Source organism: Sapajus apella, unplaced genomic scaffold (assembly GCF_009761245.1).
Source record: "Sapajus apella isolate SASKATOON/1434 unplaced genomic scaffold, GSC_monkey_1.0 scaffold84, whole genome shotgun sequence".
NCBI classification, from domain to species: Eukaryota; Metazoa; Chordata; class Mammalia; order Primates; family Cebidae; genus Sapajus; species Sapajus apella.
The window spans coordinates 5,587,544-5,602,631 of record NW_022437024.1 but is presented as its reverse complement, the minus strand read 5'-3'; positions in this window follow the sequence as shown (position 1 = coordinate 5,602,631).

Below are 15,088 nucleotides of genomic sequence, written 5' to 3'. Positions count from 1 at the left end.
CCAGATCTTGCCTGCGCAGATGGCCACTACTAGCAGATAGAAAGTCCAGCCTGATAGGATTGGAAAATCAAGATCAGAGCCTTCAGAAGAAAGCGTCCCAGGGAAGGATAGAGAACTAAATTTTATGAATTCTGGCTATCCCCTTAAGACATTTTATCAAATTCAGAGGATATTTGGGTAGAATCCTAAAAAGCTTACCAGGAGGCAGAGTTGATGGTAGTCTTTGCTAAGGAAATAAGAAATTAGAGACAGACAATTGCCAAGGAAAGACTCAAATAAAAATGGGGAATAATGCTGAACCCAGCGGCTTGCGCCTGTAATCCCAGCACTTTAGGAGGCTGAGGCAGGCAGATCATGAGGTCAGGAGTCCAAGACCAGCCTGATCAACATGGCGAAACCCCGTCTCTACTAAAAATACAAAAAATTGGTCAGGAGTGGTGACATGTGACTGTAATCCCAGAAACTCAGGAGGCTGAGACAGGAGAATCACTTGAACCCAGGAGGTGGAGGTTGCAGTGAGCCATGATCGTCCCACTGCACTCCAGCCAGGGTGACAGAGCAAGAGTTTGTCTCAAAAAAAAAAGTAGAATATAGAAAAGAGTATAAGAAAGCATATAGGGTAGAATATAAAGCTATAACAGTAACACATGCTTCAAATCAAATACTATTTCTGAACACATTTGCTGAAATTTGAAATTACACCATTGCTATTGTCTAATTCTCCCCTACTCAAGTATTGGAAACTTAATCTCCACTCTACTAGTTTGGGGAGGTGGGGCCTTTGCAGGGTTGCTTAAATCATTAGGGTTCTGCCCTTATATTTATTAACAGAGTTTGACTCTTTTGCACGTCTTCCTTCCACAATGTAAGGATGCAGCAAGAAAGCCTTCACCAAACACCAGATACCAGCACCTTGATCGATCTTGGAATTCCCAGCTCCACAACTGTGATAAATAAGTCTCTGTTCTTTTTTAAATTACCCATTCTCAAGTATTGTGTTAGCCGTTCAAATGAACTAAGATGCTTGCTCTAATTATCTTGGGTTATGGTAGTTAATCCACTCAATCATAACAGCAAGAAACTTTAGTAATAGTTGACTTTACCCTGTTCTCACTTTATTTAGGCACAGAATCTTGTCAATCTTACTATCAAAATATCTCCTGAAATACACCTTTCTCATCTCTATTTCTATTGTTTCTTAGTTTTCCTGCCACATTTATAGAATTTGTTATAGTATATTTTTGCCACTACTAATCTGATTTTAAATTTCTTGAAAACAATGACTGTACTTGTTCTCTTTATCTGTCCCTTGATTGCAGTAAGTGTTTAATTGATTTTATAAGTCAAATCTATCAGTAAGTTATTCTATTGCTTAAATATACAGTAATGTCATATTACAAATAAGATCTAAATTATAAAATATTCTATTTAGAGGGGAAGATATTAAAATACTCATAAGCCATTTCTTTAGGTGTTATTGTTCTGTCTTTAGCTGTTGCTGTGTCTAAAACATTTTCTACCTACAGAACATAAAATTTAAAACATTTCATGCAAATTTTTGACAGGAAATTGGCTTAGTTTTACAAACCATTCTTCTCAAAAATGGCTCAAATATCATTACATCTTTAAATCTATTTTATAACTGTCCATAAAATTCCTAGACCAACTTATGTCATTCAAGCCATTTTCTTTTAACAATGTTTTATTTAAAAATAACCCACCCAAGACATGGGCTGCATTAAGGTAACAAGTTGTTTTTAAAAAGAAATGATTTCTGTTATTACTAAGCTTCAATAAATAACATAAGACCATTAACTACGACGTGGTTACATACAAATGAGATTTAAGATCAATTGAAAATGTATTTCTCTTTTCTGTGTTCAATTTTATAAATGACCCCGGATTCCCCAAAGAAAGGCAAATATTCTAACTGCTTGCTTGCTTTCAACTCAAATTCTTAAAAGAATGTTGTCAGTTTAAGTGCATAATGTGTAGTAGATAATTCAGTTAGCCTTAATAGAAGAAAGTGACAGCACACAGTCAACTCTATTGATGTGTACACTCTGTAGGAAATCACAGAGGAGCTTTAATCATTTGAAGTTTGTTTTTAAAACCTACTGCGTTTACAGCTTGGATAAGAGATTGTCATTTTATTAATGATGAGTAGCCAGTTGTTTCCACACATGAAAATAATGCAACATATTTAGTAAAGAGTTTTGAGGCAAAGCAAATATAAATACAGTCACGTGCCACATCAGAATATTTTGTCAATGATGAACTGCATATAAAATACCAGTCCAATAAGATTAGAATGCCATGTTTTTACTGTATCTTTTCTCTGCTTAGGTATACAAATATTTACCATTGTGTTACAGTTGCCTATGGCATACAGGTTTGTAGCCTAGTAGCAATAGGCTATATACCATATAACATAGGTATATAGTGGCTATGCCATCTAGGTTTGTGGAAGTATACTCCATGATGTTCGCACAATGAAGAAATCACCTAATGATGCATTTCTCAGAATGCGTCCCCATCATTAAGATACACATAACTGTACTTAGGATTTTAAGAGATAATTAAAGCTCTTGGGATAGAAATTACAAAAGCTAGCACAATAGGATGACTGTATGTTAACAGAAAATATTCATATTGATAAAATATATGTATGATCTTCTTTTAACAATGCAGATACCTGTCATTTTTTGGAAGGTCACATGTATTCATGAACTGTGTGTAAATAAATGCTAGACATGTCTCCTTATTATACGTAAAACATGGTTAATGCACTTAACATAATATAAACTATTTTCAATGTAAGTGCGTTCTCTATGGAATTTTCTGGGTTTAAAAAAGAAGCTTGTAGGGTATTTTTTCTCTTTGACTTCAACAAGTCATCAAAAGGGTGTTAAAACCTGAAATACATAAAGGAGAGAAAATTAACTAAAATAATTTAGAAGCTTCTTGAAGTTTTTCTCCATCAAATTTCCTCTTGCTAAATAATAAACTTCAAAACTGTAATAAATTTTAAGACTGCTACACTCTAGAAAATCAAAAATATAAGAACTGACAGAAATATCTAAATAACTAAAATGAGCCACTTACCGCATGCTATAAAACTGACATTTAGGATGATTTAAAAGGCATGACCTCAGCTAATCCTGGAGAAAAAATACACTTTTTTGGATGTCAACTTCCACTCTGACACATCTTTTCTAAAAGTTATCTTTATCCATAGATATTTCCTCTGTATCGTCTTGTTACACAATATGATTACCGATCTATAACTGCCTAACTGCCTAGATATAATTCAAAATCAAGGTAACAACTTACACAGAATAAAGGTAAATCATTGAAATGATATTTATTGAGATTAACGATTCTGAAAGAAACATTGACCACATGGTAATTTACATGACCCCTGTTATAAACAGGAGATAAGCAACAGAGGGAGTTGAAAGGGTCACACCCTGACATGGTAGAGGAAGCCCAGGCTTTCTTATTACATTTTTCTAAATGGTTTATCTTTCCCCTTCTTGAAGTAAAGAACGCATTCCACTGACTGTAGTATCCTAGTATCCTAATTCTTCCCTGTTGACAAGTAATGACAGATAATTTTTATCCTGTTGATTTTCGAGGATAAAATCAGACACTGCCATTTAAAAATATATAATTGCATATAGATAGATGGAGAGTTATGTGGGGGGGGAGAGAAAGAATGAAATAGACAGATAAATATACAATCCACATGTGCACACAGACAAATATTGAATATTAGAAGTCCATGGCAAATGTAAATTGACTTTCAGAACTTCCTAAACACAAATATCTCAGACCTCACCCCACACACAAACAGTTAATCAACACATCTGGGATCAGACGTTTGTCTTTTATTATTTAGGATTCTTTTTATTCCAACTACCCCTTTATTAGAAATGGTGCCATACATGGACTGACTCTAAACTATGATATGATTATTTGCAGGGAATTAAAGAAGGCTTTGCTTTGCAAAAGTTTGACTATAAGTTTCCTTTAAAGGACAAATCTTCAACTGAATTCTTTTTCAGTTAAGTGGGGAAATTTTTGATTTATAGATAATTTTTATACTATTGAATAAATAAAAATATACTGATACCAATTTAGTATGACATAGCTTCTCATTTTGATCACTCTTTGACTCTATTCTAATGAAATGAAAATTTTAATTTGTCAGGGCATGTCACTTTTCTCTTCAAAGCTTTGCAATGTCTGCACATTTCTCTAGAGTAAGCACCAAAGAGAATGTATTGGCGCAGTGATCCCTGACTTCTTTAATACCACGCCCTCACTGATATGCTCCTTTAACTCCACCCCCACTTGACTCTTGTTCAGAGAACCTACCAAACACATTTTTGCCTTGGGGCCTTTGTAGTAGATTCCTCTTTGCCAGTTTTTCCCTAGATATTCACTTAACAGAACTCCAGTCTTTCCAGTTTTGCCCAACCTCCTTCTCTCATAAGAGAGAGCCTCCTATTTAATATTTCAGGCTGCCCGCCCGCTCCTAGCACTTTCCAAACCTCATACTCTTGCTTTCCTTTTTCTTTAGTTCATCAAATTTAAATTTCCTCTCTAACTTACCTATTTAGAAACTTAAGGCTCAAACTTCTGACCTAATTGTTCTGCTGTAAGGACACATGGACACAAATGTTCTCACTGTTTACAATAGCAGAGACCTGGAACCAACCCAAATGCCCATTGATGATAGACTGGACAGGGAAAATGTGGCACATATACACCATGAAATACTATGCAGCCATAAAAAACAATGAGTCCATGTCCTTTATACAGACATGGATGAACCTGGAAATCATCATTCTCAGCAAACTGACACAAGAACAGAAAATCAAACACCGCATGTTCTCACTCATAGGTGGGCACTGAACAATGAGAACACAGGGAGGGGAGCATCACACACTGGGGTCTGTCGGGGGAAATAGGGGAGGGACAGCAGGGTTTGGGGAGTTGGGGAGAGACAGCATGGGGAGAAATGCCAGATATAGGTGATGGGGAGGAAGGCAGCAAATCACACTGCCATGTGTATACCTATGCAACAATCTTGCATGTTCTTCACATGTACCCCAAAACCTAAAATGCATTAAAAAATAAAATAAACAAAATAAAATAAAATAAAAAAAGAAATTTAAGGCTTATTCTCTGTCCCTTTATATGAATTTGTAAACCCCACAACATAAGTGATCTTGGCCAGTTATATTCAACGGTGTATGTTAAGAGCCTAGAGCAGTTCATGGCACACAGAATAAATTAATTACTGATTTAGAATAACTAAACCAAGTTTATTTTAATACTTGTAGGGTAAACATCTTAAGTTCACAAATATAAAGTACAAAAGTTTACAACAAACGCTTTCTATGAGATGCTTTTACCTATTACCTCCTCAGAGCCCTGATCCACTAAAGCTCATTATACCCCACCTGCAGAAATTAGCATGAAGTTGAGTTACTATACAGTGTCACACAGGGTCTTACTACTTTGGAATTATTAGTTGTTATGATACCTTTTTTCAAAACTGTCTGTAAGCAACTTACATATGTCTGTCTCTCTAAGTCAAATGCTCAGAAAATTTAGATGGTGAGTCATAAATCAGCTCCAAAATGAGAACTTGATAAATAATACTTACAGGAGCAATCAAATTTCTTTTCTTGAGAATTCTAAAATTGAATAATGTCAGAGTAAGGAAATTGCAAGAATGTGATTTTATTGTGAGCTCTCTCAACAGTCACCAAAAACGACTAAGATACAAATAATATGCAGTTGTGTATTTATTTATAAAATTTAGAGGGAGAGACAGAGAGACAGAGAAGAATTCATAAAACGGAAAGTAATATACAATTATTGGCATATTGCCATATGTCCCAGAGTGGTCAAAGAGAAAAGCAGAAACAATATTTTATGGTGTTTCAATCTTTCAATGCCTCTTTGATCTTTTTTCCTTCTTAGCATCAAGCCTTGCCATCTATAGATAGGGGAGAGTGATAGAGCATGGCTTCAAGGAAATAACTCAGGAATTGACTAAGCCCTGGGTTTTAACTGTTTTAACTAAATGGGATATTTGTCATAAAGCTGTGGGAGAAAAAATATGCCCATGGAGGTGAATGTCCAGCTAAAATCCAAACGCAGAAACATCAGAAAAGAAAGAGAATGAAAGGTCATATGTAAGACAAGAGAAAGAAGAATAAAAACATAGGAGATGAACTAAGAACTGACTTCTAGACTTGTCGCTTTAAAAACTAGTAACTGTTTTAATGTTTTCACCTACAGTCATTTGCAAAATCTAGTTTGTATTTTTCTGTAAACACTAAGCTTAGGTATTGGAACTATTCCTCTAGAAATGTTATCAATTAAAGCCCAGAAACAGCTCTACACAACATACAAAATTAATGCAAATGAGAAATATATATATATATATATATGTACACATATTATAGAAAATGAAGCTCACAAACAGTATGAAAAGAGAAGGTGATGTCCTTATAAAGCTAACAGGATAGTCTCTGTTATATTCAAATAAACAAAAAACAATCACAAGAAAACTGCAAAGAAACACTGCCAGTAAAAATCTCAAATTGATATTAAAAACTGTAATGTAAAAGAAAATACAGAACACAGTAAATTCTTGTGCATGAAATCTCAGATTCTTTATAGTCTCTTTCAGGCAAGAAAAAATAACTCCTTTAAACAAATTGCTAAGCCCACATCAGTGCTACAAAGGACAAAAGCTAGCAAATTTATGTGGAAGAAAAGATCGTAGAAATTTTGAAAGTGAGCACATTAAGCAAGGCCTTTAGAGAATAAATGTTATAAGCAGTGCAATATGAAAATTATTGTATTGCTCTTTATAGAAGTGAAAATCATTTACCACCCACCATGTCATTTTTGATGCAGAATCACGCTTTGCCTTGTTCTTTTTGACTCAAAAATAATTATCCCCTGTGTTTGTTACAGTAATAAAAATAATAATTTGTTCTTACAGCATACATTTCCAAGTTTAAGCACTTTAAAGCAAACTATTCCACTCATCTTCATAAGATCCCTGAAAAGTAGGTATATAGAGATAAATGGCCATAAAAGATGAATAAAGGAAAATACTTTAACCTGGAGAGTTGGATTCTTATTTATCTTGGATGTCTGAGCCAGAGAAATAGAGTTTGCATCACGAATACAGACTTGAAATTCTCAAATGATTCCAAATATTTTTTCCTTGATCTTTGAGGTAAATGGTGAACATTTTTATTGCTTGAAATTTCATCCTGACTTAAATTGAGATATAGTGTCAAATTTTCTATCTAATGGCATTTTACTGAGAGAATAAAAATACATTTATTTCAAAGGATTGTGGCATAGCCAGTAGCACTGTCCATACTTTAAAAATACTGGCTTATTTAATACACATGTGTTTCCTCATTACAGTAAGTTTCATGTGTTAATCGAGACCAAGAATTAATAAGAGAACGTTCGTATCTGACGATTTTTAGGTATATTGCATTTAACTATTTCCAAGGAACTCATAAGTACAATACCCTTTATAGACAATGTCAATTTGTCTTTAATAAACCCATGAAAAATGTTCTGCTGCTGTCTTGCTAAAATAATAATTAAAGATTAATTAATTAAAAATTGGAGTTTGATTAATATATCTCAATGCCTAAATAACTTAGATACATTTTCTAGGATTTGAAATAAAGTTTCAAGTTTATGCTCAAGTTCAAAACTGTGGGAATATGTTCAAAATGTGAAAAATCCAAAATTTAGTTGAATTTGCTAAATTCTTTTTCATTTTATTTTGTGAAATACAGTAAATCTTCTATTTGCCTCCTATAAATTAAAATAGTAATCACTAACTGATTTATATTTATGAATGTTGTAAATTTGTTTTTAATAATGTGTCATTTCTAACCAAAAAACTGATGTTATATATTTTTTAACTCTTTTGAGGCAATGCATTATTTGTGCTGAAACACTTTGTATCATTATCATTATAATCCAAACAGTTTTGAGACTATTAGGATAAAGTGTTCACTGTATATGTATGTTTACTTATCATTGTTTCATAAAGAAATAGATGCAAAAGTTCAAGTTATTTCCATATTAGCAAAATGAAATGTACATTTTGCAAAATGTCCCACACTGTTTTGCATATTTAACACTGTTATAGCTCTCTCACAAAATGACATTCATTATACCCATACTGCCAACCCTATCAATTACTATGGATGGTGAAAACAAACCCAGGCTTTTTCAGGATGATAAAGAAATGGGTACAACCATATTCTAAAATGAAAAAAAAAAGCCGTTGTAAAGTATATTAATACAGAAGGGCTATACTCATTCTTTTTTTGTACAACTGATTGACTCTTTTTTGACTACTTTTAAATTTTAATATTTCTTATTTTTTTGCTCTCTGTTTTCAATTCCATGTGGTAACATCAGGCAAATAGGTAGATGATTGATAGACAGACAGATAAATGGATGGATACTCATGGTGGGGTAGGGATGGGGACGTGGGGAGAGAGAGAAGAAAATAGGGATAGATAAACAGCATAAAATTTAATCTGAAGAGACATAGTGGAAAACTGTTCTGTCATCCTGATTTTATAAATTAGAAAACTGAACTCAGAATAATTAAGCACATTACCCAACATTACACAGCTAGCGTGTAGTGGAGTCAGAACAGTGTGCTGATCTGGAAAGCATGATGACTGATGAATAGATTCATGTTTAGATTATCACTCACACTGAATAGGAATAGCAATCACCAAGCTTGTTAGGATTGAAGATCAACTGCTTGTTTTTCATACATTTGTAAGTCATAGAAAAATAAAACAACATAATAAAGGAGGATTCTAATTTAGTTTAATGAAAAATGAAACAAGGTGTATACCTTTTAAATTCTTGAAGATTAATAGTATATATGTGTAACCAAACATTTTAAAATAAATTTATTAACATTTTCTGTTTCATTTTGGGTGTAAAACTGTTCACTTGCCATCAAACACATTTTCTGGAAAAAATTATATATTTTTTTTAGTTTTTCTTGTTTTCACCGTCTGAAAATTCTGTTTTAGAATTTTACAATACCTTTTTCCACTGTTGAGTCTAGTTAATTGAGAACTTCTCTTACTGTTGATTTAAACAATCTATGATCACACAGATGGTGAGGTTACTTTACATTGCGATGCCTCCATTGCCATACATGCACTGCTTCCCTTTCAGTGCCGAATAGTGGGATAATAAAGTCCATAAATGGGGAGCTTCAGGCTAATATATGGTGTATTAGCCAAGATTTTGGGGTGAGATCATCAACTACATCTACCCGAGCAATAGTGTAACCCATATGTAGGCTTTGCAAACACTGAAAACTGATAAAATTAGCTTCATGTTAGAGAAAGTGCAAAGAAAACTATTTGCCTGGTGGTATCATAGTTTTCATGTCCTTAAGCATTTGTTTTTAAGCTCAACTATTCTAAGATAGTAAATGTAATGCCTCTATTTCCAAATCTTAAATAAAAAACAGTCAATTGTTTGCCTTCACATATTAGAGTTGTTAACTAGATTTAACTTTTAGATTTTGAGATGATGTCTTTGATGACAATAAATTAATACCTGGGTTTTATATCTTGCAGACAGAAATACGTTCATATATGAAAAACATATGAAAGATCTCAATAGCAATAGACAAATGTCTTAAGGAGTTTTTTTTATATATATATATAGTCAGTCTTTCCAGTTATAAACACATTCTCAAGTTACCAACAATTCATAAATTATGTATGCCGCGGAGTTAAAATTGGGCAACAGTCTAGAGCGGTAAATCTTGTAATCTAACCGTTATGATAAATGGACATTCTTTTATTATAAAGGATGTCTGTGTTATTGAATATACAACATGAAGACGTAAAAGCTTTTATCTTTCAAAAAAAATTCTCAGATTCAAATCAAAGAGAAAATTATGGGCTTGACTTTTAAAAAAATTCTGGTGCCAGTGACTTGACATCCAATGAAGTATTATGGTTAAAATTAGGTGAAATAAGCACAATTAAAGTACAAAAATGTGATATGGCTTCAGCTATGTCAAGGTTCTCATTTAACCCCAGGCTTCATGAAGTCTGCTCTTTGTTTATGGACAAAGCTGTCTGGCAAGTGAGATGACAACTAAATGGTAAATATGGTGCTCTTTGTAGAAAGCCTTATTATCACTGACCAACTATATAAAGAGTTTATGAGCTCATCACATCGTGGCACAGATGAAAATCAACATTTCAAAGAGCCAGAGTCATTGTTCTCTGATGTTGCCCAGTTCAGACCGTCATTCAAGCAAAAGAAATGAGACAGCGTAAGGGGGTCAACAATTTTCAACATCAGAGTCCATTCCAAAGATGGTGTCTGCTCTAACAAAGATCTGGACGTCATGTTAGCCATGCATTGATTGTACTCAAAGAGCCACAATGCTGCCCTCGGCTGTGGCTATGAGATAAGAATTCTGGTTAATAAGAACAGTTCTAGGACAGGCACAAATGAGATTACAAGACAGAGGCCCAAGTTGTGCCAAAACTCAAGCTGACGGTTTTGTCTTCAGCTGTCACAGATGGAATGGCTTAAAACATGCATACCACATCATCTTTAAAAAATTGTGAGAAAAAAAAAGGTTTTCAAGGACAAAATGTTTTAAAATGACAGAGAATTTGGACTTAGAGAAAAAGACCAGAGAACTAAACCTATTGCAAAACTGGCACACTACAGTGCAGGATTTTGGCAGGACATATTTACAACAGATTTCATGCAGGGGATAGAATCCAAAAACTACTCCTCCCCTAATTATGAACTGAATTTGCCCCTCTTTAAAAAAAAAAAAAGAAGAAGAAATAAAAAATAACTTTATTTTTGGATTACATGGAAATTTGAAAGAAATCAGCCCAGCAGGATAGATTACCAACTGGAAAATTTGGAAGGAATGTATGGTCTGGGATTTCAGGCTCCAAGCTGGTGGACTCTGAATTTGTCACAGAGGTTAGTTTTGTCTCCAAAGGGGAGCCAGGCATACTGTACAAGAGTACCCCCTGTTGGTTGATTGGCCAGAGAAGATTGGCAGTGCCTGCTGTGGCAGCTGCTCATTTAAACTTCTACCCTGAAATCTGCTGAAAGGAAAGCAAGAAAGATTTGAGAGAAGGGGCAGGGAGGAAGGAAGCAGGAAAGATGCTGTAACAAGGGAAGGTAGGGATGGGATCTTTCTTTCATTCTTTTGTTAAAGTCAAAAAATAAAGGAGATTATGGAAGATAAGGGACAACACTGTGAATAAATCGCACTGAAAGGCATTAAATCACTGTGAATGCCAGTATGTTCAAATTGTCGCTTTTGCTACTGTAATTGTACCTTTGAATTATTACAGTGCAAGTCAAATTATCATCCTTCTCCAAAACAGTTTTGCCAAGTGATTCAGAGGTCACAGAATATATTTTTATGCACAAACACAATATTATTATTTTATATTTCTCAGGGATTCAAGGAGGGTTAGAAAAATTCCTCGCCCTTTTCAACATTCAATGATTCAAGGAGGGTTAGAAAAATTCCTCACCTTTTTCAACATTCAATAAATGTTAAGGAGTAAACTGAAAATTAACAGAATTCTAAGATAAGTTCAGCTACCAGTTAAAAACATGACTGTGACCACAAGATAATTCTCCACTGGACCTTGCACTTTTGGTCAGTATGAAGCTGAATCAGACAAAAAAGGAGAACTTGAAAGAAAAAAAAAAAAAAGAAAAAAATAACTCCATGGTGTGTGCTTATTGATACCCTCTGGAGTCTAGTCCTGCTGTTTTAATTTCAGCAGTAACATGTAATTGTAATGAAAATGATTCTATCGTAAGGAATCTAAACAGTTCTGTGCTGAGATGGAGCATTAGCAAATGCTGGTAGAGTCTGCGTCAGATTTGCTGTAATCTTTACAGAGAGGATACACTGGGGTTCCAAAAGGTTAATGAACCACTTGTGGTAGACCTTTCCTTCACATTTTAACTCTGTTTTATTCCTGATAGAACTATTAACTTCTACACTAACCTTTCTACTTGTTACTATTACACACATTCTAGCCACTAAAGCTTTCTATTGATTTTTGCCAGTGAGGTTTTATAAAATGTAGCTTTAAATACATGGCTTCTGCAATTGTGTTAGCATCAGCCAGTGTGTGTAAAGACAAAGATTAATTTTCTGGTTTTAATTATTTTTTTATATTGTCATTCAAGTATTCTTTTTTCATAATCGTTTTTCATGAAAAATACAATTTTATTTCTTACTTTTAAATGATATGTTAACCTAAATATGCTAGAAGGTACATAACTTTATTTTCCTATTGTTTGATAGAAGTTTCCTAACATTTTCAGTTACTCTGTGTGTGTGTGTGTGTGTGTGTGTGTGTGTGTGTGTGTGTTTTGAGTGAGAGATTAAGATTAAGAGATGAAAACAATGTATATAAATAGACATACAAATAATTATGTCGTGTTAATTTTTGTTTTGAAGCCCACATAATTTCCTAAAATGAATGTATGAGATTCTTAAACAAAAATATTTCAGGCTAAATTTGGATATGTGAAAATCATGTCAAAAGTACAAATTTAGTATACCTCAAATAAGAGTACTCCAAAGAAGAGTAAGTTTTGTTATTTTAGTAAGTGCTTTCTCCTTTATTTTGAGAGTTTTTACTTGCTTTTGTTATTTTTCTGATTTTAAATATTATCTCCTAAAAATAATATACTTCTTCTAAAATGCTTTCCATCAATTATTTGTTCAGTAAAGATATTATCTTCTAATTTAAAGGTAGTAGCATATCAAAGTAGCAGGTAACAAAAAAAAATTACTAATCCACATATATTATTACCTCATCCTTGAATCAAAGAACAAGCATTTTTTCAAACATTTCACTAATTTAATCTAATTTTTAAAAAGTTTATCCTATAATAAAATATCCCATGTTAAACTTCAGGGCAAAGACGTACTTGACGAATAGATACTAGCATATAATGGCTACTAAAACAGATTAAAAGTTCTATGGAGACATAGAAAATTATTCATGTCAATTTTTGAAGTTAAGGCAAATCAAGTTAAGAAAGTTAAATCCTTAAATGTACAGAATGGCCTGGGAATTAGATATTTCGATTATTTGGAACAATCTCTTATTTTTTAAAGAACATTTGTTCAATTTTAACACTTGCTATTAAAACTTTGAAAATATTATAGAAGGCTTTGCTAATTCTGACCATAAAGGCTAGAATATCATTTAGCATAATTATTTTAAGATGATCGAGGATATTTTAGTTTCTCGAATTGATAGTAATGTATATCAGTTGTCTTTTTTTACAAATTATTATTAGTTTGAACATTTGGGAGATTAAATTAACCAGAATATAGCATGTATGTTTCTCTTACTAAATATATTAACATACTTTGTATTTTATCCTTCCCTTAAAATTCTATTAATCATAATAGAATTATATGTAACATATGTTCTCAAAATATAAATATGTATGTAATTTTACAAATGTAAAAGTATTATGGACATTTTAATAAATAGAGGTACAATATACACAAAGATCCCTGGACATAGTAAGAGGCTAATCACATTGATATAACCCATTTTCTGTGATATTTTCTCAGTCTCTCCTCATATTCTAATATGTATATGTTTGTATAACTGTACATAACTCTATGTGAATCCTCTCAAAGCACATCAAATACAACCTGTGTGTGTCTGAATGTAAAGTAAAGGCACTGGCTTTCCTCTGAAATATACATCTTTCTTCTGTTTTCACTGTATCATACACCATTTCTTCCCAAAAATTACCTTAAGTATAATTCTTTATTTATTTGATGGCATAATAAATGCATTGTTCCCATTTTGTAGTATACAAATGAAACACTAATTATATACATTTTTAAAGGTTAGATTAATTTAGTTTAAGGCCAACAACACCAAAAATTGGGGCAGATGCCTGATACTACATAATTTGAGGTGATAACGTGTTCAATAAAATACACTATTTTATTATCTTGAGCTATTTTGTTAAGTCAGCTCTTCAGTGCTGAATTTTTGTGTGCTTGTTTTATTTTTAATTTTTCCAAATCTTATTTTAGACTCCATATTTATTTAAATGTGTAGGGCTGATTTAATATAATGTTTATCCTCAGGCAGTTATTCCAATCTTTGATATCTAAGAATAGAACCTGTAGTACTAAAAAAAATAAAGAAGAGGAAACAAAGACTATCAACATAATGTTGCAAAATAAATTATTAACAACACTTTAAATAGAAAATTCATATATGTGCATATATACATGTGTACAAAGTATATATGTGTATATATATAAACAGATATCCAGAAGAAGAGGGAGAAAAGGAGGTAAGGAAGGAAAGAGATAAAGAGAGAGACAGAGTCTAGGACTATGCATCCTAATAAGATAGTAATTTGGAAACTGTACACATCACAACTAAAAAACCCAATTCAAATAAGAATAAATGAAGACAATAAGAGGAAAATTATTTATCATATTGATTCTTTTATATTTATTTGCAGATGCAGTACTTAGAATCAGGTTAGATCATTAAAGATCTCCTACCTAGATTGTAAATCTGAAGACTTGGGATTATCCTGACTCCTTTTAAAATGTTGTATCCTTGCTCAAAACTTTAGTATTTTATCTTTTTTTATATACAGAATAATCAAAATACTTTATTCATTGCAAACATCCATTTATACGAAGTATTAGAACTGATGCCTGATGTCCAAAACTGTTAAATCAATCATGAAAACAGACATTGCTAAAAAGGTGTTTTCATTTGTGGTAGCAAATTTGTGGTCTAGATTTTTAATACAGTTCTTAGTATGGTTAAATAATTAAATAACGGTGTGTGTGTATTTTTATTTTACAAGAAATAATTATTAAAGACTGGCACTGCTAATTTATCCTTCAGATAGCCATGTTACATGGAAAGCCTAATTTTTTAAGAGCATCAAATGTATTTTACTGCAGCACTTT